Source organism: Agelaius phoeniceus, chromosome Z (genome assembly GCF_051311805.1).
Source record: "Agelaius phoeniceus isolate bAgePho1 chromosome Z, bAgePho1.hap1, whole genome shotgun sequence".
Lineage (NCBI taxonomy): Eukaryota > Metazoa > Chordata > Aves > Passeriformes > Icteridae > Agelaius > Agelaius phoeniceus.
In genome coordinates this window covers 11,700,849-11,713,268 of record NC_135303.1, presented here as the reverse complement: position 1 = coordinate 11,713,268, position 12,420 = coordinate 11,700,849, and positions in this window count along the sequence as shown.

The following is a 12,420-nucleotide window of genomic DNA, read 5'->3' as shown; positions in this document are numbered from 1 at the left end:
AGGGCATGGTGGCCTGTGTCAGCAGCAGTGGGGCAGCAGGAGCAGGGCAGTGAGCGTGGCCCTGTGCTGGGCAGCGCTGCGGCCACAGCTGCAGTGCTGGGTGCACTTGTGGGCCCCTGGGCAGCAGAAAGTCCTTGAGGGGCTGCAGCGTGTGCACAGAAGTACAGGGGAGCTGGGCAAGGCGTTGCAGCACAAGGCCAGGGTGGAGGTGTTGAGGGAGCTTTAGCCTGCACAATGGGAGGCTCTTGAGGGACCTTCAGGCAAACTTCCATCAATCCCTGCATGACAGTGCTCAGCACAAGGGCTGGTTCACACCAAAAATTCATCACTCATTGCATCCAAGGGCTTTAGACACTGGAGTGGGTGACACTTCCATCTTGTGGTTTGTTGGCTCGTTGTTTTGCTCGCACGAGAAGGCCTGTTCATTTTCCTCTTTTTCCAGTAAGCAATGATGCTTCTGTACAATGTTCCGTGCCCTTTTGCAGCCCTGGATGGGATTGTGGTCCAGTTTGAGTTTTCTACGTCTGCAGCAGCAGTAGCAAAGGCGTTGCTGTCACTTTCCTAGTTTTCCATTTCAGTGCTTTCAAGCTCTAAAAGCTGCATTTGTCTGAGGTAACCTTGGCTTGCTGATGGCTTGCGGATGGCAGCCATGGAGGAAAATCAACTTCATATCCATCTAGAGTGGTGTTGAATTGTCCCATGATAATTTGGTGGCTGTGATTTAGAACCCCTCTGTCACTCTGAAATGTTATGATTTTTTCCTTAGAAGATGTTGTGGTAGATCTGAAAAGAAATGAGGTTCTACATGATAGGAAATGGCCTGTGCCTCATGCTCCTCTCTTGCCACAGATGACAGAAGCAAGAGCCGCCTCTCCGCTGGCCCCCGCTGCTCCTGGAGAAGAAGCCAAAGAGGAGCAAACTGAGGTGGATGAGCGCCAGCCTCCATCAGTGGTCAGACCACCATATTCTCAACGTGTAAGTGCCAGTTGTGTGTGGTGCTGTCTTTAGTGCAAGGCAGAGCTGCAAGGTTTGGAGCAGCCAGCACTTTGCTGTTGCTGGCTGAGGATGCTGGGTGCTGGAGTCCTGCCAGGAGCTGGGGATTTCCTCCAGGCAGAGACCGCAGAACTTGGCCTTTGAGCTGTCATGTTGAGGCAGCATAGGGCTGGTGCCTCTGGGAGAGCATCTGGCTTCTTGGCTCAGGGAAGCTCTATCGCTTGGCTTCTGCCGTGCTATGGCCAAGGGCAAAGGAGGGAGTGCTGGAGGTGCCAGGCCTTGGTTTGTTTGTTTTCCCTCTCTGGAAAGGCGTGTTTGGCTTGTGAAAGCGGTCGGCACTTTCCATGAGTAGTTCTTCACTTGTACAGTCTCTTTTGGGCCAGCTGTCTTTTGGCTTTTGATAAGCTGCAAGGGGAGGATTGTGTGGTCCATGCAGCTGTGGGGGCCCATTCTTGTCGCGCGTGGCCTAAGAAACAAAGTGCGGAGTCGCGAAGCTTTCTTGCGAGGCCAAAAGCAGAAGCGGCCAGTTTCTGTTGATGCATAGTTTGGTGCAGTCTGCAGCATTGGCAAGTGCCTCTGAGCTTGCAGTGGGGGTGAAGCTGCAAGTCCTTGACTGCTGTCTTGTGTTGCTCAGAACAGGAAGGCCATCTTGCAAAGGTGCCTGCTGTATCTGAAGTGAAATGGGCACCTTTGTGGCTGGGGAGCTGCGTGGGCCAAAAGGAGCCAGGGTTGCTGCTGGCCTTGAGCCACTGAGGATGAGGCAGCGTGTGGCCAGGTGGCCAAGAAGGCCCAGGGCATGGTGGCCTGTGTCAGCAGCAGTGGGGCAGCAGGAGCAGGGCAGGGAGCGTGGCCCTGTGCTGGGCAGCGCTGCGGCCACAGCTGCAGTGCTGGGTGCACTTGTGGGCCCCTGGGCAGCAGAAAGACCTTGAGGGGCTGCAGCGTGTGCACAGAAGTACAGGGGAGCTGGGCAAGGCGTTGCAGCACAAGGCCAGGGTGGAGGTGTTGAGGGAGATTTAGCCTGCACAATGGGAGGCTCTTGAGGGACCTTCAGGCAAACTTCCATCAATCCCTGCATGACAGTGCTCAGCACAAGGGCTGGTTCACACCAAAAATTCATCACTCATTGCATCCAAGGGCTTTAGACACTGGAGTGGGTGACACTTCCATCTTGTGGTTTGTTGGCTCGTTGTTTTGCTCGCACGAGAAGGCCTGTTCATTTTCCTCTTTTTCCAGTAAGCAATGATGCTTCTGTACAATGTTCCGTGCCCTTTTGCAGCCCTGGATGGGATTGTGGTCCAGTTTGAGTTTTCTACGTCTGCAGCAGCAGTAGCAAAGGCGTTGCTGTCACTTTCCTAGTTTTCCATTTCAGTGCTTTCAAGCTCTAAAAGCTGCATTTGTCTGAGGTAACCTTGGCTTGCTGATGGCTTGCGGATGGCAGCCATGGAGGAAAATCAACTTCATATCCATCTAGAGTGGTGTTGAATTGTCCCATGATAATTTGGTGGCTGTGATTTAGAACCCCTCTGTCACTCTGAAATGTTATGATTTTTTCCTTAGAAGATGTTGTGGTAGATCTGAAAAGAAATGAGGTTCTACATGATAGGAAATGGCCTGTGCCTCATGCTCCTCTCTTGCCACAGATGACAGAAGCAAGAGCCGCCTCTCCCCTGGCCCCCGCTGCTCCTGGAGAAGAAGCCAAAGAGGAGCAAACTGAGGTGGATGAGCGCCAGCCTCCATCAGTGGTCAGACCACCATATTCTCAACGTGTAAGTGCCAGTTGTGTGTGGTGCTGTCTTTAGTGCAAGGCAGAGCTGCAAGGTTTGGAGCAGCCAGCACTTTGCTGTTGCTGGCTGAGGATGCTGGGTGCTGGAGTCCTGCCAGGAGCTGGGGATTTCCTCCAGGCAGAGACCGCAGAACTTGGCCTTTGAGCTGTCATGTTGAGGCAGCAAAGGGCTGGTGCCTCTGGGAGAGCATCTGGCTGCTTGGCTCAGGGAAGCTCTATCGCTTGGCTTCTGCCGTGCTATGGCCAAGGGCAAAGGAGGGAGTGCTGGAGGTGCCAGGCCTTGGTTTGTTTGTTTTCCCTCTCTGGAAAGGCGTGTTTGGCTTGTGAAAGCGGTCGGCACTTTCCATGAGTAGTTCTTCACTTGTACAGTCTCTTTTGGGCCAGCTGTCTTTTGGCTTTTGATAAGCTGCAAGGGGAGGATTGTGTGGTCCATGCAGCTGTGGGGGCCCATTCTTGTCGCGCGTGGCCAAAGAAACAAAGTGCGGAGTCGCGAAGCTTTCTTGCGAGGCCAAAAGCAGAAGCGGCCAGTTTCTGTTGATGCATAGTTTGGTGCAGTCTGCAGCATTGGCAAGTGCCTCTGAGCTTGCAGTGGGGGTGAAGCTGCAAGTCCTTGACTGCTGTCTTGTGTTGCTCAGAACAGGAAGGCCATCTTGCAAAGGTGCCTGCTGTATCTGAAGTGAAATGGGCACCTTTGTGGCTGGGGAGCTGCGTGGGCCAAAAGGAGCCAGGGTTGCTGCTGGCCTTGAGCCACTGACGATGAGGCAGCGTGTGGCCAGGTGGCCAAGAAGGCCCAGGGCATGGTGGCCTGTGTCAGCAGCAGTGGGGCAGCAGGAGCAGGGCAGTGAGCGTGGCCCTGTGCTGGGCAGCGCTGGGGCCACAGCTGCAGTGCTGGGTGCACTTGTGGGCCCCTGGGCAGCAGAAAGACCTTGAGGGGCTGCAGCGTGTGCACAGAAGGACAGGGGAGCTGGGCAAGGCGTTGCAGCACAAGGCCAGGGTGGAGGTGTTGAGGGAGATTTAGCCTGCACAATGGGAGGCTCTTGAGGGACCTTCAGGCAAACTTCCATCAATCCCTGCATGACAGTGCTCAGCACAAGGGCTGGTTCACACCAAAAATTCATCACTCATTGCATCCAAGGGCTTTAGACACTGGAGTGGGTGACACTTCCATCTTGTGGTTTGTTGGCTCGTTGTTTTGCTCGCACGAGAAGGCCTGTTCATTTTCCTCTTTTTCCAGTAAGCAATGATGCTTCTGTACAATGTTCCGTGCCCTTTTGCAGCCCTGGATGGGATTGTGGTCCAGTTTGAGTTTTCTACGTCTGCAGCAGCAGTAGCAAAGGCGTTGCTGTCACTTTCCTAGTTTTCCATTTCAGTGCTTTCAAGCTCTAAAAGCTGCATTTGTCTGAGGTAACCTTGGCTTGCTGATGGCTTGCGGATGGCAGCCATGGAGGAAAATCAACTTCATATCCATCTAGAGTGGTGTTGAATTGTCCCATGATAATTTGGTGGCTGTGATTTAGAACCCCTCTGTCACTCTGAAATGTTATGATTTTTTCCTTAGAAGATGTTGTGGTAGATCTGAAAAGAAATGAGGTTCTACATGATAGGAAATGGCCTGTGCCTCATGCTCCTCTCTTGCCACAGATGACAGAAGCAAGAGCCGCCTCTCCGCTGGCCCCCGCTGCTCCTGGAGAAGAAGCCAAAGAGGAGCAAACTGAGGTGGATGAGCGCCAGCCTCCATCAGTGGTCAGACCACCATATTCTCAACGTGTAAGTGCCAGTTGTGTGTGGTGCTGTCTTTAGTGCAAGGCAGAGCTGCAAGGTTTGGAGCAGCCAGCACTTTGCTGTTGCTGGCTGAGGATGCTGGGTGCTGGAGTCCTGCCAGGAGCTGGGGATTTCCTCCAGGCAGAGACCGCAGAACTTGGCCTTTGAGCTGTCATGTTGAGGCAGCATAGGGCTGGTGCCTCTGGGAGAGCATCTGGCTGCTTGGCTCAGGGAAGCTCTATCGCTTGGCTTCTGCCGTGCTATGGCCAAGGGCAAAGGAGGGAGTGCTGGAGGTGCCAGGCCTTGGTTTGTTTGTTTTCCCTCTCTGGAAAGGCGTGTTTGGCTTGTGAAAGCGGTCGGCACTTTCCATGAGTAGTTCTTCACTTGTACAGTCTCTTTTGGGCCAGCTGTCTTTTGGCTTTTGATAAGCTGCAAGGGGAGGATTGTGTGGTCCATGCAGCTGTGGGGGCCCATTCTTGTCGCGCGTGGCCAAAGAAACAAAGTGCGGAGTCGCGAAGCTTTCTTGCGAGGCCAAAAGCAGAAGCGGCCAGTTTCTGTTGATGCATAGTTTGGTGCAGTCTGCAGCTTTGGCAAGTGCCTCTGAGCCTGCAGTGGGGGTGAAGCTGCAAGTCCTTGACTGCTGTCTTGTGTTGCTCAGAACAGGAAGGCCATCTTGCAAAGGTGCCTGCTGTATCTGAAGTGAAATGGGCACCTTTGTGGCTGGGGAGCTGCGTGGGCCAAAAGGAGCCAGGGTTGCTGCTGGCCTTGAGCCACTGACGATGAGGCAGCGTGTGGCCAGGTGGCCAAGAAGGCCCAGGGCATGGTGGCCTGTGTCAGCAGCAGTGGGGCAGCAGGAGCAGGGCAGTGAGCGTGGCCCTGTGCTGGGCAGCGCTGGGGCCACAGCTGCAGTGCTGGGTGCACTTGTGGGCCCCTGGGCAGCAGAAAGACCTTGAGGGGCTGCAGCGTGTGCACAGAAGTACAGGGGAGCTGGGCAAGGCGTTGCAGCACAAGGCCAGGGTGGAGGTGTTGAGGGAGATTTAGCCTGCACAATGGGAGGCTCTTGAGGGACCTTCAGGCAAACTTCCATCAATCCCTGCATGACAGTGCTCAGCACAAGGGCTGGTTCACACCAAAAATTCATCACTCATTGCATCCAAGGGCTTTAGACACTGGAGTGGGTGACACTTCCATCTTGTGGTTTGTTGGCTCGTTGTTTTGCTCGCACGAGAAGGCCTGTTCATTTTCCTCTTTTTCCAGTAAGCAATGATGCTTCTGTACAATGTTCCGTGCCCTTTTGCAGCCCTGGATGGGATTGTGGTCCAGTTTGAGTTTTCTACGTCTGCAGCAGCAGTAGCAAAGGCGTTGCTGTCACTTTCCTAGTTTTCCATTTCAGTGCTTTCAAGCTCTAAAAGCTGCATTTGTCTGAGGTAACCTTGGCTTGCTGATGGCTTGCGGATGGCAGCCATGGAGGAAAATCAACTTCATATCCATCTAGAGTGGTGTTGAATTGTCCCATGATAATTTGGTGGCTGTGATTTAGAACCCCTCTGTCACTCTGAAATGTTATGATTTTTTCCTTAGAAGATGTTGTGGTAGATCTGAAAAGAAATGAGGTTCTACATGATAGGAAATGGCCTGTGCCTCATGCTCCTCTCTTGCCACAGATGACAGAAGCAAGAGCCGCCTCTCCGCTGGCCCCCGCTGCTCCTGGAGAAGAAGCCAAAGAGGAGCAAACTGAGGTGGATGAGCGCCAGCCTCCATCAGTGGTCAGACCACCATATTCTCAACGTGTAAGTGCCAGTTGTGTGTGGTGCTGTCTTTAGTGCAAGGCAGAGCTGCAAGGTTTGGAGCAGCCAGCACTTTGCTGTTGCTGGCTGAGGATGCTGGGTGCTGGAGTCCTGCCAGGAGCTGGGGATTTCCTCCAGGCAGAGACCGCAGAACTTGGCCTTTGAGCTGTCATGTTGAGGCAGCATAGGGCTGGTGCCTCTGGGAGAGCATCTGGCTGCTTGGCTCAGGGAAGCTCTATCGCTTGGCTTCTGCCGTGCTATGGCCAAGGGCAAAGGAGGGAGTGCTGGAGGTGCCAGGCCTTGGTTTGTTTGTTTTCCCTCTCTGGAAAGGCGTGTTTGGCTTGTGAAAGCGGTCGGCACTTTCCATGAGTAGTTCTTCACTTGTACAGTCTCTTTTGGGCCAGCTGTCTTTTGGCTTTTGATAAGCTGCAAGGGGAGGATTGTGTGGTCCATGCAGCTGTGGGGGCCCATTCTTGTCGCGCGTGGCCAAAGAAACAAAGTGCGGAGTCGCGAAGCTTTCTTGCGAGGCCAAAAGCAGAAGCGGCCAGTTTCTGTTGATGCATAGTTTGGTGCAGTCTGCAGCATTGGCAAGTGCCTCTGAGCTTGCAGTGGGGGTGAAGCTGCAAGTCCTTGACTGCTGTCTTGTGTTGCTCAGAACAGGAAGGCCATCTTGCAAAGGTGCCTGCTGTATCTGAAGTGAAATGGGCACCTTTGTGGCTGGGGAGCTGCGTGGGCCAAAAGGAGCCAGGGTTGCTGCTGGCCTTGAGCCACTGAGGATGAGGCAGCGTGTGGCCAGGTGGCCAAGAAGGCCCAGGGCATGGTGGCCTGTGTCAGCAGCAGTGGGGCAGCAGGAGCAGGGCAGTGAGCGTGGCCCTGTGCTGGGCAGCGCTGGGGCCACAGCTGCAGTGCTGGGTGCACTTGTGGGCCCCTGGGCAGCAGAAAGACCTTGAGGGGCTGCAGCGTGTGCACAGAAGTACAGGGGAGCTGGGCAAGGCGTTGCAGCACAAGGCCAGGGTGGAGGTGTTGAGGGAGATTTAGCCTGCACAATGGGAGGCTCTTGAGGGACCTTCAGGCAAACTTCCATCAATCCCTGCATGACAGTGCTCAGCACAAGGGCTGGTTCACACCAAAAATTCATCACTCATTGCATCCAAGGGCTTTAGACACTGGAGTGGGTGACACTTCCATCTTGTGGTTTGTTGGCTCGTTGTTTTGCTCGCATGAGAAGGCCTGTTCATTTTCCTCTTTTTCCAGTAAGCAATGATGCTTCTGTACAATGTTCCGTGCCCTTTTGCAGCCCTGGATGGGATTGTGGTCCAGTTTGAGTTTTCTACGTCTGCAGCAGCAGTAGCAAAGGCGTTGCTGTCACTTTCCTAGTTTTCCATTTCAGTGCTTTCAAGCTCTAAAAGCTGCATTTGTCTGAGGTAACCTTGGCTTGCTGATGGCTTGCGGATGGCAGCCATGGAGGAAAATCAACTTCATATCCATCTAGAGTGGTGTTGAATTGTCCCATGATAATTTGGTGGCTGTGATTTAGAACCCCTCTGTCACTCTGAAATGTTATGATTTTTTCCTTAGAAGATGTTGTGGTAGATCTGAAAAGAAATGAGGTTCTACATGATAGGAAATGGCCTGTGCCTCATGCTCCTCTCTTGCCACAGATGACAGAAGCAAGAGCCGCCTCTCCGCTGGCCCCCGCTGCTCCTGGAGAAGAAGCCAAAGAGGAGCAAACTGAGGTGGATGAGCGCCAGCCTCCATCAGTGGTCAGACCACCATATTCTCAACGTGTAAGTGCCAGTTGTGTGTGGTGCTGTCTTTAGTGCAAGGCAGAGCTGCAAGGTTTGGAGCAGCCAGCACTTTGCTGTTGCTGGCTGAGGATGCTGGGTGCTGGAGTCCTGCCAGGAGCTGGGGATTTCCTCCAGGCAGAGACCGCAGAACTTGGCCTTTGAGCTGTCATGTTGAGGCAGCAAAGGGCTGGTGCCTCTGGGAGAGCATCTGGCTGCTTGGCTCAGGGAAGCTCTATCGCTTGGCTTCTGCCGTGCTATGGCCAAGGGCAAAGGAGGGAGTGCTGGAGGTGCCAGGCCTTGGTTTGTTTGTTTTCCCTCTCTGGAAAGGCGTGTTTGGCTTGTGAAAGCGGTCGGCACTTTCCATGAGTAGTTCTTCACTTGTACAGTCTCTTTTGGGCCAGCTGTCTTTTGGCTTTTGATAAGCTGCAAGGGGAGGATTGTGTGGTCCATGCAGCTGTGGGGGCCCATTCTTGTCCCGCGTGGCCTAAGAAACAAAGTGCGGAGTCGCGAAGCTTTCTTGCGAGGCCAAAAGCAGAAGCGGCCAGTTTCTGTTGATGCATAGTTTGGTGCAGTCTGCAGCATTGGCAAGTGCCTCTGAGCTTGCAGTGGGGGTGAAGCTGCAAGTCCTTGACTGCTGTCTTGTGTTGCTCAGAACAGGAAGGCCATCGTACAATGGTGCCTGCTGTATCTGAAGTGAAATGGGCACCTTTGTGGCTGGGGAGCTGCGTGGGCCAAAAGGAGCCAGGGTTGCTGCTGGCCTTGAGCCACTGAGGATGAGGCAGCGTGTGGCCAGGTGGCCAAGAAGGCCCAGGGCATGGTGGCCTGTGTCAGCAGCAGTGGGGCAGCAGGAGCAGGGCAGTGAGCGTGGCCCTGTGCTGGGCAGCGCTGCGGCCCCAGCTGCAGTGCTGGGTGCACTTGTGGGCCCCTGGGCAGCAGAAAGACCTTGAGGGGCTGCAGCGCGTGCACAGAAGGACAGGGGAGCTGGGCAAGGGGGTGCAGCACAAGGCCAGGGAGGAGGTGCTGAGGGAGCTTTAGCCTGGACAATGGGAGGCTCTTGAGGGACCTTCAGGCAAACTTCCATCAATCCCTGCATGACAGTGCTCAGCACAAGGGCTGGTTCACACCAAAAATTCATCACTCATTGCATCCAAGGGCTTTAGACACTGGAGTGGGTGACACTTCCATCTTGTGGTTTGTTGGCTCGTTGTTTTGCTCGCACGAGAAGGCCTGTTCATTTTCCTCTTTTTCCAGTAAGCAATGATGCTTCTGTACAATGTTCCGTGCCCTTTTGCAGCCCTGGATGGGATTGTGGTCCAGTTTGAGTTTTCTACGTCTGCAGCAGCAGTAGCAAAGGCGTTGCTGTCACTTTCCTAGTTTTCCATTTCAGTGCTTTCAAGCTCTAAAAGCTGCATTTGTCTGAGGTAACCTTGGCTTGCTGATGGCTTGCGGATGGCAGCCATGGAGGAAAATCAACTTCATATCCATCTAGAGTGGTGTTGAATTGTCCCATGATAATTTGGTGGCTGTGATTTAGAACCCCTCTGTCACTCTGAAATGTTATGATTTTTTCCTTAGAAGATGTTGTGGTAGATCTGAAAAGAAATGAGGTTCTACATGATAGGAAATGGCCTGTGCCTCATGCTCCTCTCTTGCCACAGATGACAGAAGCAAGAGCCGCCTCTCCGCTGGCCCCCGCTGCTCCTGGAGAAGAAGCCAAAGAGGAGCAAACTGAGGTGGATGAGCGCCAGCCTCCATCAGTGGTCAGACCACCATATTCTCAACGTGTAAGTGCCAGTTGTGTGTGGTGCTGTCTTTAGTGCAAGGCAGAGCTGCAAGGTTTGGAGCAGCCAGCACTTTGCTGTTGCTGGCTGAGGATGCTGGGTGCTGGAGTCCTGCCAGGAGCTGGGGATTTCCTCCAGGCAGAGACCGCAGAACTTGGCCTTTGAGCTGTCATGTTGAGGCAGCAAAGGGCTGGTGCCTCTGGGAGAGCATCTGGCTGCTTGGCTCAGGGAAGCTCTATCGCTTGGCTTCTGCCGTGCTATGGCCAAGGGCAAAGGAGGGAGTGCTGGAGGTGCCAGGCCTTGGTTTGTTTGTTTTCCCTCTCTGGAAAGGCGTGTTTGGCTTGTGAAAGCGGTCGGCACTTTCCATGAGTAGTTCTTCACTTGTACAGTCTCTTTTGGGCCAGCTGTCTTTTGGCTTTTGATAAGCTGCAAGGGGAGGATTGTGTGGTCCATGCAGCTGTGGGGGCCCATTCTTGTCCCGCGTGGCCAAAGAAACAAAGTGCGGAGTCGCGAAGCTTTCTTGCGAGGCCAAAAGCAGAAGCGGCCAGTTTCTGTTGATGCATAGTTTGGTGCAGTCTGCAGCTTTGGCAAGTGCCTCTGAGCCTGCAGTGGGGGTGAAGCTGAAAGTCCTTGACTGCTGTCTTGTGTTGCTCAGAACAGGAAGGCCATCTTGCAAAGGTGCCTGCTGTATCTGAAGTGAAATGGGCACCTTTGTGGCTGGGGAGCTGCGTGGGCCAAAAGGAGCCAGGGTTGTTGCTGGCCTTGAGCCACTGACGATGAGGCAGCGTGTGGCCAGGTGGCCAAGAAGGCCCAGGGCATGGTGGCCTGTGTCAGCAGCAGTGGGGCAGCAGGAGCAGGGCAGTGAGCGTGGCCCTGTGCTGGGCAGCGCTGCGGCCACAGCTGCAGTGCTGGGTGCACTTGTGGGCCCCTGGGCAGCAGAAAGACCTTGAGGGGCTGCAGCGTGTGCACAGAAGTACAGGGGAGCTGGGCAAGGCGTTGCAGCACAAGGCCAGGGTGGAGGTGTTGAGGGAGATTTAGCCTGCACAATGGGAGGCTCTTGAGGGACCTTCAGGCAAACTTCCATCAATCCCTGCATGACAGTGCTCAGCACAAGGGCTGGTTCACACCAAAAATTCATCACTCATTGCATCCAAGGGCTTTAGACACTGGAGTGGGTGACACTTCCATCTTGTGGTTTGTTGGCTCGTTGTTTTGCTCGCACGAGAAGGCCTGTTCATTTTCCTCTTTTTCCAGTAAGCAATGATGCTTCTGTACAATGTTCCGTGCCCTTTTGCAGCCCTGGATGGGATTGTGGTCCAGTTTGAGTTTTCTACGTCTGCAGCAGCAGTAGCAAAGGCGTTGCTGTCACTTTCCTAGTTTTCCATTTCAGTGCTTTCAAGCTCTAAAAGCTGCATTTGTCTGAGGTAACCTTGGCTTGCTGATGGCTTGCGGATGGCAGCCATGGAGGAAAATCAACTTCATATCCATCTAGAGTGGTGTTGAATTGTCCCATGATAATTTGGTGGCTGTGATTTAGAACCCCTCTGTCACTCTGAAATGTTATGATTTTTTCCTTAGAAGATGTTGTGGTAGATCTGAAAAGAAATGAGGTTCTACATGATAGGAAATGGCCTGTGCCTCATGCTCCTCTCTTGCCACAGATGACAGAAGCAAGAGCCGCCTCTCCCCTGGCCCCCGCTGCTCCTGGAGAAGAAGCCAAAGAGGAGCAAACTGAGGTGGATGAGCGCCAGCCTCCATCAGTGGTCAGACCACCATATTCTCAATGTGTAAGTGCCAGTTGTGTGTGGTGCTGTCTTTAGTGCAAGGCAGAGCTGCAAGGTTTGGAGCAGCCAGCACTTTGCTGTTGCTGGCTGAGGATGCTGGGTGCTGGAGTCCTGCCAGGAGCTGGGGATTTCCTCCAGGCAGAGACCGCAGAACTTGGCCTTTGAGCTGTCATGTTGAGGCAGCAAAGGGCTGGTGCCTCTGGGAGAGCATCTGGCTGCTTGGCTCAGGGAAGCTCTATCGCTTGGCTTCTGCCGTGCTATGGCCAAGGGCAAAGGAGGGAGTGCTGGAGGTGCCAGGCCTTGGTTTGTTTGTTTTCCCTCTCTGGAAAGGCGTGTTTGGCTTGTGAAAGCGGTCGGCACTTTCCATGAGTAGTTCTTCACTTGTACAGTCTCTTTTGGGCCAGCTGTCTTTTGGCTTTTGATAAGCTGCAAGGGGAGGATTGTGTGGTCCATGCAGCTGTGGGGGCCCATTCTTGTCCCGCGTGGCCAAAGAAACAAAGTGCGGAGTCGCGAAGCTTTCTTGCGAGGCCAAAAGCAGAAGCGGCCAGTTTCTGTTGATGCATAGTTTGGTGCAGTCTGCAGCTTTGGCAAGTGCCTCTGAGCCTGCAGTGGGGGTGAAGCTGAAAGTCCTTGACTGCTGTCTTGTGTTGTTCAGAACAGGAAGGCCATCGTACAATGGTGCCTGCTGTATCTGAAGTGAAATGGGCAAATTTGTGGCTGGGGAGCTGCGTGGGCCAAAAGGAG